The 23,416-nt window shown below is 32.3% G+C and overlaps 1 long non-coding RNA gene across 1 annotated transcript in view; it reads left to right on the top strand.

Moving 5' to 3' along the window:
• The window catches only part of LOC140436172 (uncharacterized), a 100,415-nt gene extending 84,384 nt beyond the window's left edge, over positions 1 to 16,031 (top strand). The window contains exon 3 of the long non-coding RNA XR_011950256.1: positions 15,926 to 16,031. This is a non-coding gene — a long non-coding RNA (uncharacterized lncRNA). The remainder of the gene's footprint in view (positions 1 to 15,925) is intronic.
• Positions 16,032 to 23,416: the final 7,385 nt, after the last annotated feature.

Here is a 23,416-nt window from a genome sequence, read left to right as displayed (position 1 = left end):
TTTTGCAAATCTTTATTTGCATCATCAGGGTTCTACAATAAACAAAATTAGTACAAATTACAGAATAAAATAGTTGTCATAATGTTTATAAAATGAATTAAACAACTCATCTGACTCCTACAAATAATGGCGAAAACTAACCAAAAAATGTAAAAAAATTGCTTTTACAAGCACTGTAGTTGTGGGATTTTTGTACAAGTTATTTAAACATAAAGTACAGCAAACTGTATTTTGATACATTCAATAAATGCATTGCTAATTACTTTAAATTTAAAAATGTCCGCCAATGATGCCATAAAATGTAAAGCTTTGCACGTGTCAAAAATTAAATTTTACTTCGACTTCTATGCACTAATAGCACAATCAAGTTTTCAGCTTTTCCTATTTTTTAGATATTTTATATTTACTAACTGTCCAAAATCGTTATTTTTAAAATAGTCAAATAACGCCAAAACGGTAATATTTAGACCGAATGTATGCTTAACAAATTATCTCGAGAATTCAATAAGAAATATAAAAATGCAAAGAAAATCAAATAACGAATTTGGGGACTACCTCCGATATAAAAAAAATTAGCACATTTTGACAAATATTTTCATTTTAAAGTTCACTATCGAAATACTATGCAACTAAATTTTTAGATCTCAAAACCATTTAGATTGGCAGATACGTCTAATAGGCCACACCGTGAGACATATTAATATCTCAGTTAAATTTTAAAGCAATTTGCTTAAAATAATTTCTGTATTTATTAAATTATCACATAAACGAGAAGTATAACAGGTAAGAGGCAATCTTTCGCATTAGAAACCAGGCAAAAATCCCGGTGATGAGTTTACCTATCTGCGGTGATGAGTTTACCAATCTCCAAAGGATGCCGGTGATCAGTTTACTATATCTCCGAGGGTCTAATAATTTTATGGGGGGCTATATAGTGATGAGTTCGTACACGTCCATTAACGCAATGGTTAACGTTATAGAATTTCTATTTGGTTGAAATATTTTTTGTTTCGCAAATTCGTTTATGCATTGTGTATATTTTGTGCAAAAAATGTTTTTCTATTATTTTTACTTTAATAATAAATCCATGTTTTTAAAAAACTTTGTTTGGGTTTAACTATTGTCTTTCCAAAACTTATAAATATAACAAATGTTAACTTCCTGAACCGTAAACTGTACTAAAACCCAAAAGTTTCTTTAAATAAAAATGGCTTTCCTAGTCCATCCCGATATAAACGAGCTAGAAGTAATTAATATAGAATAGCGAATAAATCGAAAATAACGATCTTAGTGTAATAATTCATAGCGACTAATTTAAAACAAACTTTCCCAATTTGAAGCCGGAGCTAAAATTCCACGCCTGTAGAAGAGAGAGAGAGAGAGACCTAAAACTAAAACTAGCGGCATAAATTTAATCAAAAACAGAACACATATTAGAAATTCAATCTCGGAACGAAGCAACCCTAAAGGATCAGGGAACTTCCCTTAAAATATCCTATTTTCACCCACCCCATCCCATTCCGCACCTTAACCACTCCTTATCCCCTCCTTTTCCAATTTTAAAAACTACCCCTATCTCAAGCAAATTTCAGCCTTACAGCCGGGCACTCTTAAGTCATAATATAAAAGTTGGCTGCATGTAAGACGCGCAATACTTATATCTCATTGGTTAGAGTCTGTTACCTAGGTAACCGCGAATAGGCGGGCCCGGAGCTTTGCATCAATACTCTTAACTTTATCTTAGGAGCGCGCCCGGAGAAAAAACCCTCAGAATTTCGGGCCTCCGCCGACTAGCGGGAGATCCAAAGCGGCCCTGACGTCTTCTATCACTAAGAATGGGATGATGGATTGATCGCAAGAATGGAATGGTTGGTGCTTATAATGATGTTTGAACTCGGGCTTCGCAAAACCTGGCAGAGAGAGAGGGCTTTTATACAAATCAATAAAGATAAGAAACTGGAAAGGTCGGGCAAGGACGTGCATATGAATATTATTACGGGTTCAAAATCTTACATGTAAAATGTATTTATAAAAGAATAAGGATATTAAATGACAAAATAATATAATTAAAATATTATAGAATAATAGAAATTCGAACTGGAATATCATATTAAGGAATATATTTACATTACTTATACGATCTTCAAAATGTATGCTTCACAGAAATTAATTTCACGTTTATGTAATATACGGATTATAATTAAATTAGCAGGTCTAACAAAAAGATTCTGTAGATTCGAAATTTATTTAACTACGTTTACAAATTTTACATTTGTTTGTAGCAAGTCAATTATTTGTTTAGGTAAAAAAGATAATATATAGCATACACAAAATACAATACGAGATGAAAATACATTAATGCCCATAACTTAAAATAAAACATAAAATATACAAAATAAGACATATACCAACATAGTGAGTACATCCATGTTCATCTTATTGCCTTGAAGTGATCAAAGTATTCACTAACAGAGTAAAAAGCAAATCTCGAAAAGGTATCTTTTCAAACTTACTTTAAATTTATTCATCAAAAGTTGTTTTAAATCCTTAGGTAGGACATTGTATTATAGTCAATTGAGTTTTTTTGTGATTTACTCAAACGATACTTAACTGTTCTGATGTTATTTGCACCTCTTGTGCTAAAGTTATGTAAGTCAAAGTGTTTAATTAAAGTATCAGCGTTTTTATGTATTTCTACATTAACGCTGTATAGACATAATGTTGGCAAGGGCATTATCTTATATTTAATAAACAATGGTTTGCAAGATTCTAAGTAGCTAACTTTTGCAATTATTCTTATTACAAATAAGAATGAAATATTCTTTTTTTTGCAATTTAAATATTGTTGGGGCATTGCAAGAGTCTCCCCACAAGAATAACACCATAGCTTAAAAATGAATGGAAAAGTGAAAAGTACGTTATTTTTAAGTTATCAACACCTGTAACAAGTTTTAATTGTCTGGGCAAAAATAAGGTACTGGAAAGTTTACCTTTGAGATGGTCAATATGGTTATTCCAAATCAATGTGTTGTCAACTGTTATGCCCAACAATTTGACACTATTTTTTTCAACACTCACATCGAAGGTAGAAGAAAAAATTAAATTTTGAGTTTTGTTATCATTTAGTTTAAGTTTATTTACTAAGAACCATGATTGAGCATTATAATTTACATACTCAGACGTGGCTTCTAAAATTGAACGATTTTTATCAGAAATAACAAAAGTAGTGTCATTTGCAAATAAAACTGAATCTGAAGGTAGACAACCATACCTACAAATATGCCTCCACTTTTCCCTACCTAGGCTCAATAATAAATGACAACAACAACATCAGTCAAGAAATACCAGCACGGATTCTTAGTGGTAATAAGTGCTTTGATGCATACAAAGACTTAATGAAAAGTAAGTTACTGAATCGTGAGTCTAAGCTGAGAATCTACAAAACAGTAATTAGACCAGTGGTCACATATGGATGTGAAACGTGGACCCTCTCAACCACTGATGAAAATCAACTGAGAATATTTGAGCGCAAAATACTAAGGGACAAAGATAATTGGAAAAATTGGGAAAAAGATATTTGGACCAACCCAATGCAGCGATGATTCGTGGAGAATAAAAATTAACCACGAGCTGGATGAACTAATGCAGAGCGCAGATATTTTTAGATTTGTAAAGTCACAAGAACTAAACTGGCTTGGTCACCTAGAAAGAATGCCAGATAATCGAGCTGTAAAAGTAGTCCAGAGATGGAAGCCCTAAGGAAACAGAACAAGAGGAAGGCCCCGTAAAAGATGGATGGACGACGTAGAGAGGGATCTTAAAACCATGAACATCAGGCAGTGGCGAAGGAAAGTATCCGACAGGGCAGAATGGAAGAACATTGTTAAGCAGGCCAAGACTCACAAAGGGTTGTAGCGCCATTAGAAGAAGAAGAAGTGTCATTTGCAAATAAAACTGTTTTAAATGGAGCCATGAAATTGGGCAAGTTATTAACATATACTATAAATAATAGAGGACCCAGAACTGATCCTTGTGGAATTCCATGCTTTAATTCTTAATTCTCTGCTTAAATTCAGAGAGTCAATTTCCGTACTTGACTGCTTGGTATCTATACTTTAGATACGATGAAATTAGTTCCAAAGGAGTACCTCTTATACCGTAAAAATGCAGTTTTTTTAGCAAAATATCATGAGAAACACAGTCGAAGGCATTTGAAAGATCACACAGCGTTATAGCAGAGTGATTATGCTTCTCAAGGCCATCAACTATGGTACTCATCACATCTAAAAGTGCATGTGTTGTGGAACGATCCTTTCTAAACCCATATTGTGAACTAGTAAAAAAGTTATTTGTTTAGAAGTACGATGTAAGACGCTTCTTCAGAATTTTTTCGAATATTTTACTGAATATCGAAACGATGGAAATTAGTCTATAATTGTCTACAAGGTCACGATCGTCCTTTTTAAAAATAGGAACAATCTTGCAGTATTTAAATGAAGTTGGCAACATCCCGATTGAAAAAATACTATTAATGAGATGTGTTAAAGGTTAAGTAATTATTTCACTAGTACTTTTGATAAAAGATGCGTTTAGCTTATTTTTATCCAAAACATTTGAATTTTTTAATGTTTTTATAACTGTGGATACTTCTTGTTGATTGGTTGGAGACCAATGATTTTATAATAGTCTAAGCAATTTCAACAAAAAAGTTATTGAAAGAGTCACAAGATATGTTGGTTGTTGAATTATGTAAACTATTTGTTTTATTTCGCTCATAGTTAATTACCTTCCAACATGTCTTGGATCTACTCTTTGAAGTTATTATTAATTGATCAAATGCCAGCTTTTTGGTTCTTTTCAACTCAGCATTGTAATGATTTTTATATCTTTTATATTCGCTGTAATGTACTGGGTTTTTAGTAGAATCAACACGTATTTTATATGTTTGCAAATGATTTCTCATATTTTTTAAGTTGTCATTGAACCAGTTTACCGGATATTTTCTATAAAATTAAAATTAAATAAAAATTCTGCATTTTTAAGATACCCTTCTCTAAAGGCTCTAGTGCAAACACTTGACTTTTGCTGAATTAATGTTAAGCTTAGACTGATATACTGGCCGCGATGATCACAGAAACAAGGTTTAAGAACATTTTCCCGAAACTGATCTTCTTCAACATTTGTCATAATATTGTCTATACAAGTGGCAGATGTATCAGTAATTCTAGTATAGTCATGGATTGTTTGTTTTATTCCAAATGATGATATTATAGAAGTCAGCTCACTAGTATTTGAGGTTTTCGAAATAAAATTAATATTAAAATCTCCCAAAACTATTACTAAATTACTAAATTTGGCCTTATAATGGAACCTAATAAATTTTCGAAATTTGTAAAAAAGACTTAAAATCGTTACATTTACTCGATCTATACACTGACAATACAACCGTATTAGTATCTTGTAGAACAATTCCATAAAATTCAGATGTTTGTTCTATATTAAATTTATCACAGTTAATAGCTTCGAAAATTAAAGTATTTTTAACATATATTACAGTACCACCATTCTTTTTATTTTTCCTACAGAAACTGCTAGCAAGTAAATACCCATCGATGTTTATGTATCGGAGATCTGCTTTACTCTGCCAGTGCTCTGAGAAGCAAATAAGATCGAAGGTAAATACCAAAAAAAAAGTGAATCTATCATGTTTATTTGCTAACATTGAACATTAACATGGAATATACTAACCAGGCTTTCGTTATTCAAAATATGAATTAGTTTTTCAGGAACTTCTACACTTCCTACTTCTCGATCTAGATAGTTTCCATTTTTGCAGACTGCGGCATTTCCACTATAGTTTTGTAAAGTCCCGATATGTTTGATTACAAAGGAGTTTTCTTCCCGTATCTCTGCTGCAGGCACATCTGTAGCTGTAGTCAAAGTTATGAATTGTCTGCTGACTGCGTTCTTTCCTGAAAATTTTTAATGAATTTAAACCTTCTTTGCCATTCCTCATAATCAAAACATATTTCAGGCTCCGTTTCTTCTAAAAAATCCTTCAAATCATTTGAATTCATATCGACATCAACACATAGGGAGTGTATTAAAATTAGAAGAAATTTTGCTACCGAAAATCGGTTTGTTGTATTTGTTTATTTTAATTTGTGTCGGGGAATTCCTTTCGGAATCTCCTACCGGTTTTGTATTTGAACCAATATTTTATTTAGTGGGTTTTTGTTCAGGTTTACTAGCCGACACAATAATTTGCTCGTTTATTTTATATTTACTTTTTCTAGAATTTGTATTAGTTGTTGATGTTTTAATAGAATCTGATATTTTACTGGTAGATGGCGGTACATGTTGCAAAATTGAATTAGTATTTTGTATTTGTAACAATAATATTCAATCTTCTTGTTCATGAGTTCTTTTTCAAGTTGATAAGAAAGTCTACTTATGATTGCAAGTTTTTTTAATAGCGTGATAATATTTCATGTCAAAGACTCATGCAAAGCATACACACAGCAAGTCAAGAATATGGTTTAGAACTCAATACAACCAAAACTAAATGCATGCTCATCAGCAGAACACAACAACCTCCGATGCAATTGACATTAAACAACCAAAAAATAGAACAAGTGGAGACATACACATACCTTGGAACCACAGTCAACACAAAATGGGACCAGTCAACAGAAATAAGATCACGAATTAAAAAAGCGCGTAACGCGTTCAACAATATGAAAAAGTGGTTCACAAGCAAAATCTCAATGGAACTAAAATTAAGACTGGTCAAGTGTTATGTCTTCCCGGTCTTGTTCTATGGAGCAGAGGCATGGACCACAACGGAAGCCACCCTGAAGAAACTAGAATCCTTTGAGCTGTGGATATATCGCCGTATTCTTAGGATATCCTGGACAGACCACATCACTAACGTGGAAGTAATGCAAAGAATAGGCAAAAGCAAATAAATAATCTTCACCGTAAAGAAACGGAAGCTTGAGTACTTCGGACATGTCATGAGGCATACTAAGTACCGGCTGCTACAGTTAATAGTCCAAGGAAGAATCGGCAGTAGGAGGCGACCGGGAAGAAGAAGACACTCATGGATGCATAACCTGCGACAATGGTTCGGACTAACATCAACCGAACTGTTCAGAGGTGCCGTAAACAAAGTCAAAATAGCCTTGTTAATAGCCAACGTCCGAAACGGATAGGGCAAAGGAAGAAGAAGAAGATAATATTTCCCAAGTCTTCCACAATCACAAGATAAATTTCCACTCGTGTCATGAAATTTGTCTTTTTTATCACTGTCTATTAATTTCGTAGCTTTTTCACTAAGTTTATTTACATAATTTATTAACTGAATGTTTGTCACTGCCACTGGTAACTTAAAAATAAGTAAAATGCCCACAAGTTCGTCCTTTTTCAATTTATTTAATTCCGTAGTTACAACCACAACCAATTTTCTAAAACCAAGAAACTTATTAACTTTTTAAACATTAAAGCCAAATTTTTTGTTGTAACAGAACTACTGTAGACAGAACTCATAGGTATTTACTGTATGCACTTGTCTACTATTGTTGAACTTAGTATATTTAAAAGGCAGTTTTATTGCTAATATAATAGTTTTATACGTTATTACAAAGTAATAATAAACAAACAATTTTAACTTATAAAATCTTTCAGAAACATAAAAGGAGTTATGAAGCGTGTGCAAAAGTTTTTATTAAATAAATACGTACAAAATTAATATAATATTAATAAGATAAACAGAAAATTAAATCACAAATACCTGCGTGTGGCATATTGTTTTTAGAAAGTGATAATAAAATATAGCTCCAGTATTTCATCTGTAAGATACTGCAGACTCTTCTAAAATTGCAATATTTTGAGAACTCTGGATAATCATATTTTGTTAGTATAGCACAATTAATTTTGTTTTGGTTTTAGACTTTAAAAATGTAAAATTAGCCACCATCTATAAAATCATAATTGAATCATGCCCTGGAGAAGAACTATCATAAACAAACTGCTCATACTTCGAAGTTATACAGGAGTGGTCAGTGCTAGAGGAACCGGGTTTCTTAATGTATCCATTTTTGTAACCAGTATGCCACCAATTTTGAAGCTCGAGAATATCTTGCCTTTTCAAGAAAATTGTGGGTTTTAAAAATAAATGGCATAATTTTTCTTCAAGACAATATTTCCTGGCCTTGTTCTGGAAGATATATTTGATCGCTTTGGATAAGATTTTTTTAAAAAGCTCTTTTTCCTCTTCGGGGATCGGTGTTTCTTACTCTTCTTCGTTTTATACCTTTCTCTCTTCAAGTCCTCTGCCACACAGTCCCTCCATCTTTTCCTCGGTTTTCTTCTAGCTCTGTTTTCATTAACTTCTTGCAGCTATATCCTTTTTCCCACATCGCTTTCATAACCATCCTACATCATGTGGGGAATTTCTCGATCTAGAGTCCCATTTTTTGTTATGTAGGATAGGAGACAAGGTGTTTAAATTCTCTTATTCGTTCTAGTTTTTTCCAATCAATTCGATGTTCCCAACTATTCCTGTTCCTTCCAACCATATATACTTTGTTTTGGATCTGATAATCTCAAGTCTTTTCTCTTCAATAGCCCTTCTCCAACCCTCCAACTTCTCCTTCAACATTTCTTTGCTCTCCTCTACTACCACGATCTCATTAGCAAAGCTCATTGACCAAGCCCCTCGCCTACTTGCTCTGTCAGTACATCCATTAAGTAGTTAGAGACTTAGTAAGGAACCTTAATGCAAACATATACACACATGTATTTCAGTAGGTCCTCCTGCCTTAACATTCTTCATCCTATTTAACGCTTCGATAACCTCATCTTTAGCAATGGACGGTATTACATTTTCATTTGAGATTTCGCATCATCTGCCTCTCCTCTATTGTTCTTCATTTAGCAACTTTCTCAAGTACTCATCCATCTTTGCTTTATTTCCACATAAGTTTAATGACTTTTCTCTTGCTGTAGCAATGCTGTATAATCTTTTTATACCCTCGGATGTTTGTAACTGCAGAACTCTTTATACAGTTGTGCAGACGACCTTTCCTTATCAGTAGCTACAGCACGCTTTGCTTTCCTCTTTGCTACCCTGCCTATATACTTATCTTTCTCTCTTTTAGATCTCTTATACTTCTTTCTAGCCTCTTTCTTCTCCCTAACCTTCTGTTGCACTTTATCGTTCCATCACCAAGTCTTTTTGTTCCCTAGGAGGTCCTTTACCAGAAGTTTTTCTTGGCAGTTTCTCTTCCACTTGTGCCAAAAACTTGGCTGTAGGCTTCTCACCAGTTATTTACCGTATCTTTTTCCTCAATCTCTTTTAGCAATCTACTTTTAAAAATTCTCGCCAAATCTTTACCTTTCATCACCTAACTTTCTACTTGCTTTTTTTCCGCCACTCACCCTTTATTAATCTACAGTTGGTAACCTCTTTTATCTGTCTTCTTCTGCACAAAATATATCTGACTCTTCCTTCCTACGCTACTATATTTAACACAATGGTATTCAGTCTTCATAAAGAACGTTATCAATCACAGATAAATCAATGCGACTGCAAAGTTAATTATACTATTTTCTTCATTATTTGTTATTCATATTCCCAAACCTCCATGAACTCCTTATAATCGCGCTCTTTTTCTACCAATATATCCATTTAAATTACCTCCAATAAAATACTTTTCGTAAACAGGAATCTCGAGCGTATTATTTTCAAGGAATTCCAAAATAATTCCTTCTCCTGTTCTTCACATCCTACCTGTGGAGCGTAGGCACATATGATATTCACGTTAGTATTGCCTCTATTCAGTTTAATACTCATTATTCTATCATTTTTCTAGTTAAACTTACAATATATTCTATTCACACGTTGTTCAAAATAATACCCACTTTACTTCTGCCATGACTGTTCGCACTACTATATATTAACTTGCAGTCATCTCTCAGATCTCTCGACTTATTACCATTCCAAGGAGTTTTTTCAGACAAATTCTTCTCCTTTGCATAAAATCTCTTCCTTTACCTGTCATATTTTCAATGTTGTTCCTTCCGGACTATCTTCTTTGGCCCCTTCTATTCTCTAAGGGGTTAGCCCTAGTTCATTTTTTTGTAGGCATCAAGCGAGGCTGCAACTGCTTGTCGCTTATGGTGATTACCCTAGCCCCTAAACTGTTTTCTATATTTCTTCCTTCCGTAATCTTCCGTAAGCCTTCCGCAAGGTTTTTACTGCCAGAGTCCTTCCTGACGCAAACTCTCCTCCTTTATTTGGGCATGGGACCGGCACTGATATTTACTGAGCTATTTAATCCACCTAGACATTACCAGACGCGGAATTCATGACTTTATGGCATTATGATCAAATATTTTTTACTTTTTATACATTACAGCCCTTGCCCATTCCGAAATGTAAATAAAATCGTCAGATAACAATATTCATAAAATTTTAATTTTCATTACAATTAATTTTGACATAAATAGTTAAAGAAGAGCCCATTTAAACAATAAATATCTAGGTACAATACTGTGAGTAAATGATAATACAATTATCTTCACTAATTAAGTCACAAAATTCTCTCCTGTACTTTCTTATTTATTATTTTCAAAGTAATCTGTCACAAAATTTCGGCCTGTTTATTGATTATAACTTAATTACTATTTTAGTTAGGATAAGCCATAGTTAAAGTTTAAAATAATAAGTTTATTGACGTTTCAATTTCCACTCCGGAAATCGCTCTCAAAATACAAACAAGACCGAGAGGTTGGCCCAGAAAGAGATGAATTGATGGATTACCCAGAATTTAAAAAGAAATGGGAATACGTGAATGGGAAAACAAGCAAAGAAAAGAAAAACTTGGTTAACTATAGTCCAGGAAGAAAAATATACATGACACTGAAATGATCTCCTCAAGGAAGACAACCTAGGAAGTAACGATTTCAGATATAAAACGTTGGACTTTTTGAGGAGTTATGCGTGTGGCTGGCCTCCAAATCATGTAAAACTTTAGAGCCTAGAAAAATCGAACGGACGACCATGGCCCTCCATAGGCTGTCAGAGGTCACAGATGATGATAATGATGATGATGACATTTTTCTTACTAGAGGTAACACAAATTTGATATAGAGTGAAACTTAAATAAATTATATCACAGTGTACTAAAGTTTTCTGCGTTTTTTGTTATTTTTTACTTCATAATTATAATGTTAAATAACGTTAAATTGCAGTTGAAATATGATATGTGACGTTTAGTTGATCCCCTTATATACCATGTAAAAGAAATCATAATATTTATTTATTTTATTCGGCCTTTATTCGCCCCACCTATTTGTCACTTCGATTTTTTTCCAACTTTTAAGAACTTAAATATGCCTCGGCATTACTGACCCCCATTTTGTATCCCATCAATATTGTATTCCAATTATCTCGGAAAGTATTATAGTCCAGTCGTCAGAGATTTGTCCTCCAAAGATCATACGAACAAGCTGAATTTTTGCTGAGAATGCCAATTTTTGAACCTTAAAAATTATGCAAAAAAATTTACCAGCTACAAGCTTTCTCTTAAAAGAACCCCCGCCGCGTAGGGTAGGGAAATCGATTTACCAAGAATTTGTGCGCCGTAGAAAAAAATGTTTTAAAAAAACTAAAGCTGAGATAATTTTGAACAAAAATGTTCATCATCAGCAATCAGCCCTGAGTTGTTCATTGTTGAACATAGCCTCCTTTAGACTTTTCCATCTGCTTCTGTTCTGCGCCTCTGCTATCCAATTGGTCACGATTCTTTTGAGGTCGTCGGTCCATCGCGTTGGGGGTCTTCCTCGGCTTCGCTTGTCATCCCGTGGTCTCCACTCAAGCAATTTTTTTGTCCAACTGTCGTCTTTCATTCTTGCAACATGTTCTGCCCATCTCCATTTTTGCCTTGTAATATGTTCGATAATGTCTTCCACTCCGGTTCGTCTACAAACTTCCTCGTTTCTTATTCTATTTCTTAAGCTTATTCCAAGCATTGATCTCTCCATCTTTCGTTGTGTCCTTCTGAATTTTTCGGCTGATGTTTTTGTGAGAGTTAAGGTTTCTGCTCCGTATGTGAGGACTGGTAGAACGCACTGGTTAAAAGCTTTTCTTTTTAAATGGATCCGGATATTTGTTTTAAATACGTCTCTCATTTTTCCGAATGCAGCCCAACCCAGACTTATTCTTCTGAGTAGCTCGCATGTTTGGTTATCTCGCGTTAACCTTATTTCGTGACCCAAATACACATATTTTTCCACAAGTTCTATGGGCGACTTTTCGATTTCTATTAGCTCATTGGGGACGAGATTGGTCATCATTTTTGTTTTTCCATAGTTTATTTTTAAACAAAAATGTTAGTTAGCACTTTTGTGTGAAATTAATTTCTTTCAGAAACAATGCTTGAGGCGACCGGTGATTTTTAATATCAGTTACGCCCGCTAACTCAATATTAAATGAAATTTGTTTCAACTCAACGGTAAAAATTTGACATCTTTAGGTAAGAGTGTCTTATCGGAAAGAAATGCATTTTAAAGGTGAGTAGTGCAGCCTTTCTATGGCAGTTTTTGTATCTTTTACAATTGGAAATCATTTTCTATAAAATCTAATCAATAAATAAATTCTGCTCGATGTTTGCTATTTTTTGTGATTCTCATGAAATTCATAAAATTTATAATTCTAGTGGAATTTCAATTGTTACTGTCCAAACTTTAAAACCTGAATAACATAAAATTTCAATTGTGAGTTTTGGCAACAAGTATGCAGCATTTTAAATATGCCTAAAAATCGCAGACTTTAAACTTTCACATTACAAAAAAATTCCACGTTACAGAAAATGCCTTCACGAAGACGGTATTGGATGAAATGTGTAGCTAAAGTTATGTTGTTTAGAAAAACGGATTTGAGTAATCGGAAAGAAGCAGTTTTAAACGTTTTAGATCGTTTGTAATGTGAAAGTTTAAATTCAGCGTTTTTTATGCATATTTCAAATGCCCCACGTTTGTTGCCAAAACTCAAAAACGAAATTTCATGTTATAGTTTTCGAAGATTAGGCTCTAGCAATGAAAATTCTATAGTGACTGTTTAATCAAAGTAATACATTTTACTGATCTCATGAGAATCGTACCAAATGGCACAAATCGCACAACGTTTATTTATTTAACCCCCTTATTAAAACTGATGATTTTATTTGCAGCTAAATACGAATACGAAAGCTGTACTATTCACCTTTTAAACGCATTGTGATTTTTTTCGATATGACACTCTAATCAAAAGGTATGAAATTTTTACCGTTGAGTTAATTGAAATTTTAGTTTAAAATTGATTTTAATGCTAATGCAAAAAGTGCTAATTAAAATTTTCGTTAAAAATTATCTCAGCTACATTCATATATCCACACTCATACAAATTCGTGGTAAATCGATTTTTTTCGTTTACCCCACTACGAGGGGGGTTTTAGGGTAAACCGGGGGTAGGAGTGGTAAACTTTTTTGCATCTTTTTTGGAGTTCCAAATTGACATTCTCAGCAAAATTTCAGCTAGTTCATATGATTTTTAGAGGATCAGTGCATTTTCGTCTCTGATGTCTAAAGTATTATATTATCTTTAACAAAAAATTGATAGCAATAAAATTATTACAAATTAAATTTTCTGCAAAACAATCAAACGTTGCTTCTGCAGTTGATAAAAAAATTCCCCCTTACGGGTTGAAAAAGACGTAAAATCGGATTTTTTTAAATATTCTGAAAGTTTGGTAGGCATAACAAAAATTGTTGCTTCCAAAACATTGGAAAAACAATTTTTCAAATTTTTGTTGCAGGAAATTTTTTTGTGATTGTAATGTGTTGATTTTCTTGCAGATAAATGAACAAACAAGCTTTAAAACTCCTTTTCAAAAGCTCAGTTAATTAGGTGAGAGTGTGAATGTTTTAAAGAAGCTACAAAAGTTGTATTTTTTCTTTATTGGAATTTCATTTATGTAAGATTTTAAAATTGCTGAAAATTATTAATTTGTAATAAAAATTGTATTGTTTATAATAAATTATGGTGAGTAATAAAAAATATTGTATAACATATTTAAATGTTTTTGTTAAGATTATAACTGACAATGAAAAATAAAGTTCGAGTCTCATTTATTTTTTAATCTACAAAATCAATCTAAGACTTTTATAATAAATATGGTCGATTGAAAAGTTAAATTGTGATTATATTTTTTGAGAGAACGCATTTTTATTTTTTGATATGTGGGAAGGTTCTTCTTCTTGTAGTGTCTATCCGTTTCGGATGTTTGCGACCATTAAGGCAATTTGTATTTTGCAAACTGTGGGAAGGTTAGTATAAGATTAAGTTCAAGTTTGTAGGGTCGCCACCTTTGTCGCCCAGCCACCATCTTGGAAAAAGGGGGTCAAATTGTAGTCAAATAATGACTTATAAAATTTTCTGTAGTATTTCTAGTTTACGAGATACAGCGCGAAAGCCTTTTTTCAAAGATAGTGAGTATTTATGAATCCGGCCAACTTCGGAGCACTGTAAAATTCAAAAACAATATTAAAATTAAACAAATTTGTAGCGACAATTATTTTATAAAAAGCGCCCATGATATAGCTCTAAAGTTATTTGTTTCAAAATGTTTAGTTATTTTTATTTATAACTTTTTTATTTTTTATTTTACGATTAAATGTAATAAAACTAAACTTATAGACAATTTAATTTTCTACAAATAATGTCTGATAAAATTTTTTGTAGGACTGCTAGTTTACGAGATACAGCGCGAAAACCCTTTTCTCCCTTTTTCCAAGATGGCAGCTGGGGAAGAGGGTGGTCAGGTGGACCCCACAAACTTGAACTTAAGGTTTTACTTACCCTCTATGAACTGCACACTAAGGCATAAAAAATGTAACTTTCAATGGACTAATTAATATAACTCAATATTATTTAATTTTTTATGTATATCTTTATACTTTCTAGCAAATGTTTATATAAAAACAATATATTCACTGATGAATATATTGATCGTACAAATTTTTAAAATGTTTTGCGATCTTTTAAAAAATTCCCCAACCTTGCCTAATTAACCGATTTTAATTTTCTAATTGGTATTGAAAGCTTGCTTACTCTTATATAAGCAAAAAATAATCCGTTTATATAAAACATAATTTTTGATGATGACGATAGTGAAATTACCATAAAACTCCAGGAAACGAGGGTCATCCTCGTCACGAAGTTAATCGGAGATCATCGCCATCATGATATTCATATTTAGCGACCTAGAAAACAATTGAACAGCAAAATTAAACTTATTCCCGTCGATATTTTTCAAGTTTCAAATTTTTCATTTCCTTTGCACTTCAAACGCATTTTCCTTATGCATAAAATGCAATTTTTATCATCCGGACATCAATTTTATTCACAAACTTTCCTAACCTTCGATTCTCCCGAATCAAATGTAAAAGGTTTCATTCGACTCATCTTACTGCGGAAAATTGGTTTGTTGCTTCATTGCCTGGCTTAAGTATCGAATTTTCGTTTTAATCTTTTTCAGCTAGCACGTATCGTCAAATTCTAGTTTTATACGACATACCGAAAACTTCTTTAAAATTTTAGTTTCGATTCACTACAATCGGCCTTAAACAGATCACAACTAGAATAATATTGTTCCAAATTTTACTCCTAAATCATCTGGCTTTCTTAATATGTATTTCTTTGGAAATAAATCAGTGTTGCAATTTATTCCAAAGGATATATTTAAAAAGTTGACAAGTTTGTGCTTTCATTTTCATTTTACTGTATACTACATAAATATTTTTTCATTTTTAAATTTTATCTAAATTAATTTTCTAATACAGATACATTGATTTTTGGCTAATATTAATTTTTTTATTTTAGGTTAACATCACATATACCTACAGACATTGTATGCAAAACGCATCACTTGTTATTATAAATAATAAGTTAAAGATAAATACAAATAATTATTTGTTTATGATTAGACATGGCATAAAAATATAATAATATTGTATAAAATATTTTACCACCAATAAAAGAGTTTCAAATATTTATTGTTGACTTTTTCCTATTCCTTACCTAATACATTTATAAATATGATATTTATATCGTATACGTAATCGTCGTAGTACTCTAGATCCAAGTGTAAAGAACTTAGCTTTTTAACGGGCAAAGTTTTAGAAAAAAAATACACACAAGACTGTTGTGATACCTAGAAGAGAATAAGTATATTTATCCTTAACTTTAACAAATACTAAGGTAACAAATAAGTACTTAAATAATTAGGAGACCATAGCAGTGTTTTTTGACATCAGAAAGGTCTGTGACACGGCCTGAAAATTTAATATATTAAAATTAAGAGGTAATGATAAAATTCATAGAAATTTTCTGCAGTAAAGAGCGTTCGGTTTCTGAAAGATTAATAATAATCCAACTGAATACTACTCAGGTCAAATTAAATGTTTTACATGTGTATGCCCCAACTAGCGATAAACTAGAAGGTAGAACAATTCTATGAGTTGTTAATAAATTCACTTAAACAAATTAAAGAAGAAGATACAGTATACTCCCTCTAAAACGTACACTGTTGTTACGAGTTTTCGCTTATAACGAGGTACATTAGATGTAACGTGAAATTTCGATTGAACTATAATCCTCTATAGCGAGGTAAATTTGCTTATAACGAGAGAAAATAAGATTGAAAAACGTGTTTTGTTACGTTTTGGCCCGACCGTAGCTATAAATAAATACCCTTTTTAACTGTCGTCCGCAATAAACTTCTTACAATTTATGATTCTTACTCGAAATTTACAATTTATGATTCACAAGTGTCATTGTAGGGGGTTGACCATTCACACCTAATAATATAGGCCCTAATAGACAAGATGTGGAAAGTGTTTTAAAGGTTGTCAGAAACTTTATCCAAAGAAAAAACGCAAATGAAGAAGCATAAAACTGTTTCACATCTTTAGAAAATATGATAGATAGAATACTGGACAATTTAAAGCAGTCAAAAATGACAGACTTCTTCCAATTGCAGACGCAGTAGTTTATGTTATTTTTGAAAATACGTTTTATACAGATTTACAGAATACAGCTTTTTTGTTTTAACATATATCATTGACAATAAAAGTAAACAACTCTTTTTTGTTTTAATGTATTTCAATAAAAAAAAAAGTTTCATTAAAACAAACAACTTTTTTTCAAAAACGCCGTTCTAATAATATTTATTAGCATCTTATATTGCTCCGAATGGCTTCACTATAGAAAGTTAATGTTTTAGAAAACTACATATTCATATGTATGCACAGTATTATTGTTGTTGGATATAACGAAATCCGCTTATAACGAGGTAATTAGTCTGCCATTTCAGTTCTCGTTATAGAGGGAGTCTACTGTATAACTATTATTATGGGTGACTTGAATGCGAAAATTGGTAAGGGCTAAAGCGGTGAATAATTTTTTATGATTTTGTTCTAGGGAAGAGAAATGAAAGGGAAGAAAGATTAAAACTATTTGTAGAGGAAGAAGAATTTGCAATACTAAATACGTTTTTCAAACTACCACCAAGACGTTTGTATACTTGGGTCTCTCCGCAAGATCAACCAAGAAACATAATAAGGAATCAAATTGATTACATAATGGTGAACAAGAGATTACGTAATGCATGCCTATCAGTTAAAAGTTACCCCGGTGCTGACGTATTCTAGAAGAATTACTCCAGCATATATATAAAAACCTTTAACAGGTGAGAGAAGAATATCTAATAGAAAATAAAGAGAAGAGGAAAAGTTGGATGAATGACAATATACTGCATTTCATGGTAGAAAGAAGAAAATCAAAGAATAACAAAAGAATGTACACAAATATTCAGAGACAAATAAGAACCGAAATACGAAAGACCAAAGAAAATTGTTAAAAACACAGTGTGTACAGATAGAGTTGTTGGAATAAAACACGATACATTTAATATATATACAAAGGTAAAACAAGCAGCTGGTTTTCAAAAATCCAACCTAGCTAGCAAACTGTAAGATCAACAGGGGAACATCATTACAAATGAAAATCGAGAAATATGCATATGGACCAAATACATACAAGAACTCTATGATGATAATAATTTCGAACAACCTCCATCCTACATATCTAATGACCACTTACCAATCACATCAGATGAAGTGAAAAAAGCAACATCACAACTAACAGATGGCAAAGCTTCTGGACCTGACAATGGATATACTTAACTCATACAGCTATTGTACACCCACTGTACTCAACGACTAACAAAAATATTCAATGACATATTTAAACGAAGTGCTACCAAAATCATGGCTGAAGTCAACATTTATTGCTCTACCAAAGAAAAACAAAATCCGTATCCGTATGATTTCCGGACCATCAGCTTAATGAGCCACATTTTTAAGTTATTTCTAAAAATAATACAACAAAGGATATATAGACTCTCGTTCTCTTCAGCCTTAAGTAATCCAACTTTGGACATAGGCCTCCCCCAAATCAATCCAGCGTTCTCTATTTTGCGCCACTTGCTTCCAGTTTTGTCCTCCAATCTTCTTAATGTTATCAGACCACCTTATTTGTGGTCTTCCTCTGTTTCTTTTTTTTAACCATGGTCTCCATTGTTTTATTTCGTGGTTCCATATTTTATCCTTCAGTCGGGCATTGTGTCCTGCGAAACCCCATTTTAATTTGGTAGCATGTTTGGCAGCATTAAACGCAATGGGTACGAGAGAATCTCTGTTTAGCATAAAAGTGCTATTTCAACGATGTAGAGATGTGAATTGCTATATTTATGCATGCTTCATTAATTACCATAAAGCGTTTGATACAGATGATCTCTAAGAAGGAACAGCAAACTGAAAGAATCAGTGTGAATGGTCAACCAATAGAAAGAGTAAAAACATACACCTAACTTGGTATAAACGTTAATAAAAATTAGGACCATTCCGTAGAAATAAAAAGTTTTTTCTTCTGCAACAGTCTATCATATTTTTCGAGTTCATGTTAGAGTTGCTTCGTAAGACAGATAAGATTTATTTTCACTTTAAGAGCGACTGTAAATATCCGTCTCTGATGATCCCTATTAGGGTGAAATACATATAAGCGGATACACAGACGCACTGTGTATCAATCAAACCTTAACTGTGTTTCTCCTCCTACTATAATAAAAATAATACCTCAATCAACCATGGGAGCTTATCGTCTATGCTTCGCCTAGCTCAGTATCTTAAGTGTGAGTTCGTCTTGTCTTAAACTAGAAATCAAACCATGAACCCTTAGCTGATAGCAAATAAAACAATTTTTAAATAATCATATTTATTAAAAATAGGAAACAATCAACCCTGCCAATGCTTTACAATGAATACAACGTGGATGATACACAGTTGTTCCATATTATATTCTGAAATTTCCCATAAAATATCCAATAGTCTTCTATACTGCCAATAAAACTTGAATTCGGCCAATAAATACAGCCAATAAACTAAAATACAGAAACTGCTTGTATTAGAAACACATCAAAAAGGGTTTAATTTCATTGCCATTTTACAAAATTACAATTAAACAAATAGCAGATGGCAAGGATAACATGAAATATAATTTATAGTTGAACTTAGATAAATTTTGTTACCTACATGCATATAATTAAAAAAAACGTGGTTTCGAAAGCAGTGAGGTTACGAATATTGAGAAGCTGTCAGAACTATAGAATATATATTGAATATATAAATGAAGCTTATAATAATTTTTGCCTTCTTTTATAAATTTCAAAAACAGGCAAAAAATTATATTCCCACTACGTTAGAAAAGTTGGTTGACAGAAAGTAGGGATAGGAAGACTAAATGAAGTTTGCACAGATGACATAGGACGTATGCCTATAATGAAGTTGGCACTTCTGTCAACACAGAACAGAATATTCAGTGTATCGGACAGAAAGAGAGAGGGCGAATATTTTTTTCTACGGGACAGAAGGAGAGAGAAAAGAAAGACAGAGGGCTCCAACTACTTTTTGAAGAAAAAATAGTAAAAACGAATCTGAAGCCAAAGTAATTAATAAATTAATAGGGAAATTAAAATAAAATAATTATTTAAATATAAATTAATAAAAGGGTGACGTTTATAATGTTACAAATCTGATATGAAATTCTCTTAACTGCTCGATTATTTGTCTTGGATTCAAAAGGTGTTCTCATGTATCTCCCAAGTCCTTTTAGTATTTCCCTTTAGAGGAAAGTTTTCAACCTCTCATTAACTTGACTATGATTAATAATAATTTGATCATAATATAAAAAAGTAAATATACCTATCTCAAACTATTTTAATAAAATTAGAAAGTTTTGAATTTCAAAAATTAATGTCATAATAAGAAATTTTAACGTATATCGTTAATAGTTTTTGTCTTATTGTCCTATTTGAATGCAATTTTTTAGTTATAAAGATCAGAATCTCAGTACAACGCATTATTTGTTACCGACGTCTAGGAAGTAAAACATTTATGAAAATATATCCATTATTGAACCCTAACAAGGAAGAACGCATCGTATCAGTTTGTTTTGTTTCAAGTTATAATAAGAAACATCAACTTGAGACACCATACCTATACGTTAAAGAGATGTCACATTGTATAAGCATCAACAACAAAGATTGAAATAACTGATTTCAAAATGCCGATGAAACCGATCTGCAAGAAAGAGATGAAGTGACAGTTGATTAACGTTATCTAAGTTTTATTGTTCAATTCGATTGTTTTCTCTAACTAATAATACATATAGAATATTCTAGATATATTTTTAGAATATTTTCGATAATACTTTAATTCAATTTAACTAACAATGATAAATAATTATAATTTTCATATTTACAGAATATCGTTTTGCCCCTGTTTATATATTCTTCGTAGAATGAGAACTTTATAATGAAATAATTTTAACAATTTTCCCTAAATTTGTTGATGGTACGACGTCCTTACAAAACTTCTAACTAGTCCAGTTACTGAGGCTTAAAATATGGTAATACCTCCGAATTTTTTATAACTGCATCGATTTCTTTGAAAATTTCAAATTAAGCTTATCTTACCTTCCACTTCAAAAGTTATATACGCTCTAGGTGAGCTTTTTGTTTTTAAGGGGTGAAAACTACCCCTTATTGAAAAAACTGGGAAAAACACTGATTTAATTATTTTATGCACTTAAATCTTGTTTATTCGCATAAGGTAAATATTGTAATGTGTTCTCTAATATAAGAATTAATTATTTACAATTTTCAACCCTTAAAACCCTTAAAAGCTAATACTTTTTATAAAAATAATATGAAAAAAAAGTCGTAGCAGCTTGAGACATTTCAATTATGTATTTAAATACAAATAAAAATTAATATCTAGCTATACAATAATATTTTATTTATTGGAAATTTTCAACCCTGACAACCACCGTTATAACAAAAATGATTTAAAAAATATTTTTATCGGGTTGAAACATTTCTTGAGTGCATTTTATTTAACGAAAATTAATTTTTTGCATATAAAATAGTTAGAGCACTGAGTTAGAGAAATTTAGCTTTAAAGTACTGAAATGCTTTACCATTACCATTTTTGTTCATAGCTTTTACAAAATTTTTCATGAGTACCAGCGTTGTATGAAGTGGTGGCAAAAAATGTTCTAGTGTAGTGGCACTAGAGGTTTTTGAGATACATTTTTAACTCCAGGTGTTAAACTTTTTCTTCTTGGTCAATTTTTCACTACGTAATCTCTTGCACGTGTCTCATTAGCCCAAAAAAAAACTAAGTATATCCTCCCTGCAAGCCGGTAAGTACAGCTATGACTTTTAGATCAGCACATATACTCTACAGGTATTGAGAATATTTTATTTGCTCCAGTAATATCTTCACAATTGTACATTTATCTTTCATGTTTGTTGCATGAGCAAGGAGCTCTGAAGATCATTTATTACCATTGTGGAACAATATCGCTTTCAAACTAATCTTAAAAGCATCAATAAAAATTCTTTATGCTTCATATACTTCTGGGAAATTTAGTTCTTAAAGAAGCTCTGCACCATCATTACAATACACCAAATCATCCTCTTTTGTAACTTAACTCATAAAATATTGTTGCCTTGTCTAACAAATTCCTTTGTTTTAATCTTGATCCAAATCCAAATTCATAGGTGAACAGAATAAAAAGTTTATAGTATAAAAAGTTTCAAATGGTTAAGTTATTTTAAAAATATTTTTATTTGTATAAAATAACGTACACTATTAATCCCGCTGAGGAAAGGGCATCGGACAAAACATCACTGTTATATTGAGTGCTTTCATAATCGTCATCTTTTTCGGTAGATTGGTAGTAATGGTTTTGTGACTGCCGTGAATGTGTGCTGCTTTGCGCTGATGACATCGCAGAGTACCGGCCTGAAGTTGGTATCGACTGTTGATAATCAGCAGGTGACCTGGACGACATGGATGAGTGAGACTGAGGGTGTGATGAGAGTTGGAAGAGTCGTTCTTGTGTCATCACTTTCTGTAGCTGTTCTTGACAGATAAGAGCCCTATCTAAAGGCATTTTTTTCAACTGTATAACAAGGCTGTCACAAAACACGTCGAATTCGTTCAGATCCTGCTTATTTTCTTCCGATAGTGTCTTCAATTGATTTATTGCGTCCTGAACGTGTGGAAAACACATTCTGCATACTTGTGTCGAAATTTAGAATTTTTGAGAAACCTATTCCACTCTCTATACAAACAAAGGAAAAAGTGGTGAAAACTACATGCGCTCTTCACAACTGGTTGCGAAAGACTTCAACTCCCATACACCCATACATCCCGAGAGATATGCTGGATGTTGAAAACTGGGAAGAAGGAAGGGTTCAACTAGGTACCGCTACCCAACATCCACATAGTGGTCTTGAGGAAATACACCACGGTGCATTAAATAACTACAGCAGGGCAGCAGGAGGAGTACGAAATTATTATGCTGAACGTTTTGTCACAACAGACATTGTACCATGGCAATTGAAAATGATTTTTTTTTTTTTTTTTTATTTTAACTTTAACGTGCTCGGCTACTATGGCCACTTACACAGGTACTATAACATGAATTTTCATTACACAAACATTAAGTGTTACATTAAGAATATGTTACAATAATACGGAATGATAATAATATGTTATACAATGTCTAAATTAAAATCTAATTATATTTTTTGATATAAGTGTTCATCTCTAAGGAATTGTAGCACAGCTTTTATTTGGTCAGGGTTGTTTAGGATAACTCGTACTTCACTTTTGAGTTTGTATTGTAATCTTCCGGCCAAATGTTGATGGCATTCAGTGAGAATATGTTTGATTGTCAAATATG

This window comes from Diabrotica undecimpunctata, chromosome 3 (genome assembly GCF_040954645.1).
Source record: "Diabrotica undecimpunctata isolate CICGRU chromosome 3, icDiaUnde3, whole genome shotgun sequence".
Taxonomy (NCBI): Eukaryota; Metazoa; Arthropoda; class Insecta; order Coleoptera; family Chrysomelidae; genus Diabrotica; species Diabrotica undecimpunctata.
Note: the sequence above shows the minus strand (reverse complement) of the source record. Positions and strands in the feature narration are given on the sequence as shown.